The sequence below is a fragment of the Ctenocephalides felis genome, unplaced genomic scaffold (genome assembly GCF_003426905.1).
Source record: "Ctenocephalides felis isolate EL2017-DRISC unplaced genomic scaffold, ASM342690v1 CF-g0.4_SCAFFOLD_01170, whole genome shotgun sequence".
Lineage (NCBI taxonomy): Eukaryota > Metazoa > Arthropoda > Insecta > Siphonaptera > Pulicidae > Ctenocephalides > Ctenocephalides felis.
Genome location: NW_020537324.1, coordinates 87236847 through 87243049, shown reverse-complemented (window position 1 = coordinate 87243049; position 6203 = coordinate 87236847).

Here is a 6203-nt window from a genome sequence, read left to right as displayed (position 1 = left end):
TCATTAGAATTATCCACAATTTTTGTTACATAACTACTGTTTATAACTTTAATTATTGCAACTCAAGTTATTTCAAGTTATTATGGATTGTTGTAAAATTGTTAAATTGACTAGAGATATAGTCCTTGCAATCTTTAATTGCATTTGATGCATCTCTACAATATTGGACAGTTTATTTCGAGGTATTTCTATAAGTCATTTTAATTGTTGCATCTTCGATTTTACGTTTTAAATTTTTATTTGATATTTGATAGTTATGTAATTTTTTGTTATACTGAATATACCTCAATATATTACTTATTTTGAGCAATGGCAGAAATACTTACTATTGGAAATTTCTTGTATTAATGGCATATAAATCACCAACCTTATATAAATCTTGGTTCAGCGCATTTTTTTATTTTTACTATAAAATGTATAAAGTAAAGCAGGGTACAAAGATCAAATTTGACAATTGGCAATTATATTGTAAAAATCTAATCAATTATATCCCAACAAATAACACATATCAAACAACTTTCTGACTATGTTCAGTAAAACTTCCAGCTAATTTATTATTGCAAGTATGTTTTTTTCTGTTATTCAAAAATATGTCACCTTGCTCTTTTTACCCATAGACGGCAAAAAAATAGGTCGGCCAATGAGCAAACAGGTCCAATGTCTCATTTTTAATTTGAAAGATATCTTACGAAATCGTAGCTACATTATTAAATCAATGCAAAATATAAATTTTATGAGTTCAGTTTTTTTTTGCTAATTTCGGCATAAATATTCATTAGTAGAGTTGGTATAAATATTCATTTAATTAATCTCTTGTAAATTTATTTTTTTAATATAATTTTTATGTTTATTTACTATTCTTTTTTGTTTACATCTATGCCTCAGCATAGGTTCAGTTCGTCCACGTGTAATATTTTTAAAGGTTATATAAAATTAATATGAATATATAAAACTATGTTATATATAAAATAAAATGTTATATTAAAAATTAAGAATACAGCTTATAAATAAATAAATATCGTGTACTTGAAAATTATATTGAGGTTTCGTAAACTAAACAACAATGCTCTCAACCAAAAAACTAACAATGAAAGATAATACTTTTGCTGTGGATTTTCAAACATTGCGGTTTATCTCCTGATATCAAAGTCGTAAGAATCAAGATGATGTCTGGTTATACCATTTTTCCTCTACTTTCAAATACTGTTGTTACATTTTTTTTCTTTAATTCTTTTTGAAATATCGGTGGTAGGCCCTTCTACTCGTGGACCTTTAATCTGCGCTGCCTTATCACATGTGGCAAACAAGTTTCAAAATTTTTAAATGTGTTAGTGACAAGTTGTTTATTTTTCTGATGACTAAGGATGGTACAGAAATCGAATAAAAAATATTTGCATTTACAAAACTTACAATTATATTTTTCAGTGCAAATTATTGTCAATAAAAATACAACCATTATAGTATGTCCCGAGTTTTACTTTATTTTTCCATTGTCAGTTGTTTTAGATGTGGAAATGTTCTGACGTCTTTTTCCTCGTTGCACTTCAGTAGTTCGGTTCATAGATTTATGAAGTTTAGCGCGCAGAGCATAGTGCACAAGTGCACATCGACAAAGGACTTTATACCCAATACTTCCGTTTTGCACGATGCACGGCTATCCTGAGGCGGTCATATAACTTTTATGTGTTCCACATACTATAGATGACTACAGTAAATCATTTCCACGTATAAATGTTCAAGTTTGGTCTAGAATTTAGTAATGTTAAAAGTTTGCAGCCAAGCGCCATTCACCTGCAGCAATTGGTTGCTATTAATTCAGAAAAATGTACTTCACATTCTTTAAATTTTATGATTTGATTTGACCAAATATAAGTATTGATTAGAATAGACAAGTAGATCAAATTAGTTTAGTGCATATGCAAAAATACTATATGTTTAGAAACCTGAAGAATACATAAGTATAACGGCTTTCAATATTCAAAATTAAAATAGCAATGAACAAATATTGAACGTCAAAACATTTTGGATTCTAAATAACTCGTAGCTTTAGATGTTATTCTGAACTACTATGAAATTTTCTGTGATTTTACATTAAAATTTTAAAATCTTTTAAATATGTCTTTTACTTTGGGCTTGCCCCTAAGTAAGCGGTTAAGAGCGACGGGTCTTGATTCAGATGTCCCGGGTTCGATACCAACTTCGAGCAGCACTGACAACAATTTGTACTTGGAAATATACATAGCAATATGTTTGTATCGTATTTATAGTATTTCAGTATTTCTACGTAGACAAATTGCTGATTAAAAAGTGGCACAACCGTACCCAGTTTCTCTTACTGATATTTTTGTTGATTATCAAATATTAGTTCATCAAATATGAAGTTGTGCTTCAAGATAGCATTTTGCAAAGTCCTATTTTATAAACAAATACTTGCTGAATGTATTTAAAAAAGAAACCAATGGTGCTTTCCGTACCATAACGAAATATTCGAAGAATATTAAATGTTTACGAACACATTATAAATACTTTAGCTTTCATTATTCGTATTGTATAGACAAAGGTTTATAATAAATTGGTGATGATCTTTATATAAGTTTACATAAAAAGTAAATGAACAGAACTTAATGAAGCTGAGTTTTTTTTATTGTTTATTTCTTGACTTTGTATACAAGTACATTAGTTATATAAAATTTTATAAGTTGACTTTACAATTTTATTTTATTAAATTGTATATATTATATATTTTTTCTATCAATAATTTTTTTTAACTCTGTTTTATTCAGCAATCATAAATACATAAGGATTCCTATAAGCTAAATTGACAATATTTAAGAGCGATGTCTAAGAAAAACTCCAGTGAGATCTTCTTAGTTTAAAAATTTAAAAGATAATGTTATATTGAAGCTAATCTAAGAGGCCATTGACGTTTCAATCTTCTTACGCCAAATGGCTGGATAATGTCGCCTTTTGATGGGTTTGAATGTATTTCCATTTTACGTTTGTATTTTTCCTTAAATTATTTGAACGTTAATTGCACCGTTTTCAAGTTGAGGTCGCTGTGAATGGTTTCATTTGTCACGTGCCACGGAGAATTAAGTATTTAACGTGAAATTTTTAACTGAGTTTTCTGCATTATGGCTATATTTGATTTGTAAGCACATCCCCAGAGCTAAATTCCATAGGTCCATTTTGGCTTAATGATTGATTTATATATCAGCAACTTATTTTCAACAGAGAGCTTAGACTTTTTACGCAGCAGCCAAATTTTTTCATTTTGATCATTATTTGCTGCTTTTTAGTTTTATGTGGCTTTTCCAAGTAAGTCTGCTGTCTTAATGGAGACCAAGATATTTCACTATGTTCTGTTTCGGAATCTGGACGTTATTTATATAAATTGGAGGACACGTACCCTCTCTCTGGGTAAATGTGATATGAGCTGATTCTGTCAACAATATTATAAAATTAGTTGGGAGGAAGATTTTAGCGGTATTAGAATGAACAATCTTTTCTCATATTTCTAAGAATAATATAAACTGAATTGACGACATAAAATTATTCATTTCAAGTATATAAATGAGCTTTAGAACTCTAGCTAAAATCAAAATTAAAATCCAAAATTTTTTCGATATTTTAAAAAAAAATTGAATTTCTTAAAAAACAAGTGATTTTTTTCTTTTCCCAAAAACAATTGTCAAGACATGCAAATAGTTTTTTGAATCATTGAAAATCGGATGCTTTGTTCTCTCAAAAATTGTCATTTTTGCATATTTAATTCCGTATCTCCAAAAGGGCTGGACCTGTCTTTGCCAACAACTAATCACCACTTCTACCCATCATTAAGAATTCAATGTCTTTTAATCATTTTAATCGGATGCTCTGTTCTCAAAGACTCGATTTCAGTTTTCTCCACTCTTCGCTCCGTATCTCCGATATGGCTGGACCTGCCTTTGCCAAAAACTAATCAGCACGTCTCTTTATCAAAAGGAATCGAATGTTTTTTTATATTGAATGTCCATACAAAATACATACTACACCCACGCATACATATTTTTTTATGGTATGTCAAAATGTTTAGAAACCTTCGAAACATAAATATATGCAATAATTTTAGATTTTGATTTTTGGACGATTACAATACCTTACCCTTTGGGAAGTTAATTATTAATGAGCGATAATTACCTACTAGTTTCATTTGGTATCATTTTGCGTCCTGAAAATAAAGTTCAGTCTAAATTGCAGTCGAATCACGGTTGATTTATCATTGGTGATTGCTTCTAATAGTTCTAATTCCATTCCTAATGCCATCGATCAATTTAGCGCATTTACTAAGGCGGCATTTGCGCCACAGACGTCAAGACCGACGGACAATGTGACATCAGACACGTGCGCTAAGAGGATTATTATCACAAGAAGTATCTCCGCGTTCTGCGATCACATCAAAGATCATCGCATGTCACATTAATCTACAAATGATCTCTAATCGTATTCGAGTCAATCGATCCGGTCTTGCTCAGATATTTTGTTCTCATGGTTCGTTTTAGTCCTGTTTTCTACCATATATTATTATGATATTATGATATTGTGGCTATATTTCATACATCTCGCTTCATAATTTTTATGCTACTCTTATGATCTGAAAAATATTTTGATTTGGTATCTATATATCTACTTTTAAATTACTGCTATAAAAAAGCTCAACAGAGATGAAAAAACTTTGCAGAAATCCGTTGCAAAGTCCAGAGAAAGAATCCAGGAAAGGACAGGAATTATATTATTCTCTCGTGTTTCTTTTCTATTTTTTCCGATTTTTTCTATTCCGACCTTCTGTTTTGATTTCAGATAACATATGATGCACAGATCTTGCACTGAAAATGGTGTAAATCTTTAAACAGTAGTACTAAATCATACATTCCAAATATTGATGCAAATTCGAATCGTATTGTATTGTACATATTTCATGTTAAAATTTCATGTTAATTTACGGAACTCAATTTTTTTAAAGATATGCTCATTAGTAATAACTCGGTAAACTTTTCAAGATTTGGTTTGAACATGTCGCATATTGATTATTAGTTATTTTTTCATTTAAATATACTAATAACATAATTTAAAATGTATTTCCATATGTTTTAACATTTTACCATTCAAAATGTGAACAAAACTTTCATTTTATATGTAACAAGAATATCTTTGTACAAGCATTGGATCTCTAGAAACAATTACATATAACATAAATACTAGGGTTTATCCAAAACCGACATTTCAGAAAACCGGTTTCGAATTTTAATACTACTAAAAAACCGGTTTTAACCAAATAATATTGAATTTTATATACAAAATAGATTTTTGCTCGAATATTCTGTAAATTATCCGCAAATTTAGTGTAATTTAGAGCAGTATTTGACTGAATTTATTTATTGTTCAATTTTAAAGATAGTAAACATAATTATTTTAATTGTAATTAGTTGAACTAAAAAATAATTGTTTATCTTGATTAAATAACTTTGAAAATAATTATTCGTTATTCATGCATCGTTTTCACATATAAGAATGAAAATATTTTAATGATAGTGAAAGGAAAGTTTTCGAAAAAATAAAAATAATACATTTTTAATTAAAAAAAGGCATTAAATTAAAAAATAATAAAAAAATATTAGATACATGTTGATACATAATTGTTAATATCAATTTTAGTTTTAAAAACAATTAAGCTAAACTCGGGTATTGTCCGTTCCGAGAAATTTTAAGTAATTAATTTTAAACATTCTATTTGTTTTTTTTTTGTTTAATAAAATATGATTTCAAAAAACTGAAAACGTTTATCGAATTGCTACTTAGACGTGTCCTTTGTTTACTCACAAAATTTCCTGAAATAGAAAATACTCTCATACTGGCGACCAATTTATGCTTAATTGTTTTTAAAGCCTGATATAAGTTTTTTCTTTTATTTTTGGCTTCTAGGGTTTAAAACCCTTTTTTAAGTTAGAGTAGAGGAAGTTACTTCTTCAAGAAGAAGTTACACTGATTTAAATTAATATATACACTGGTATAAAAATCTAAATTAATATATATAAAACCTCTCTCGGAACCATTGCAGACTGATAAGATATGAAATGCTTTTGAACCGATATGATTTCAAAAATCAAAACGCTTTCATTTATATTTTATATTTGGTTATATTTGTCATTTTCCCATATACACTA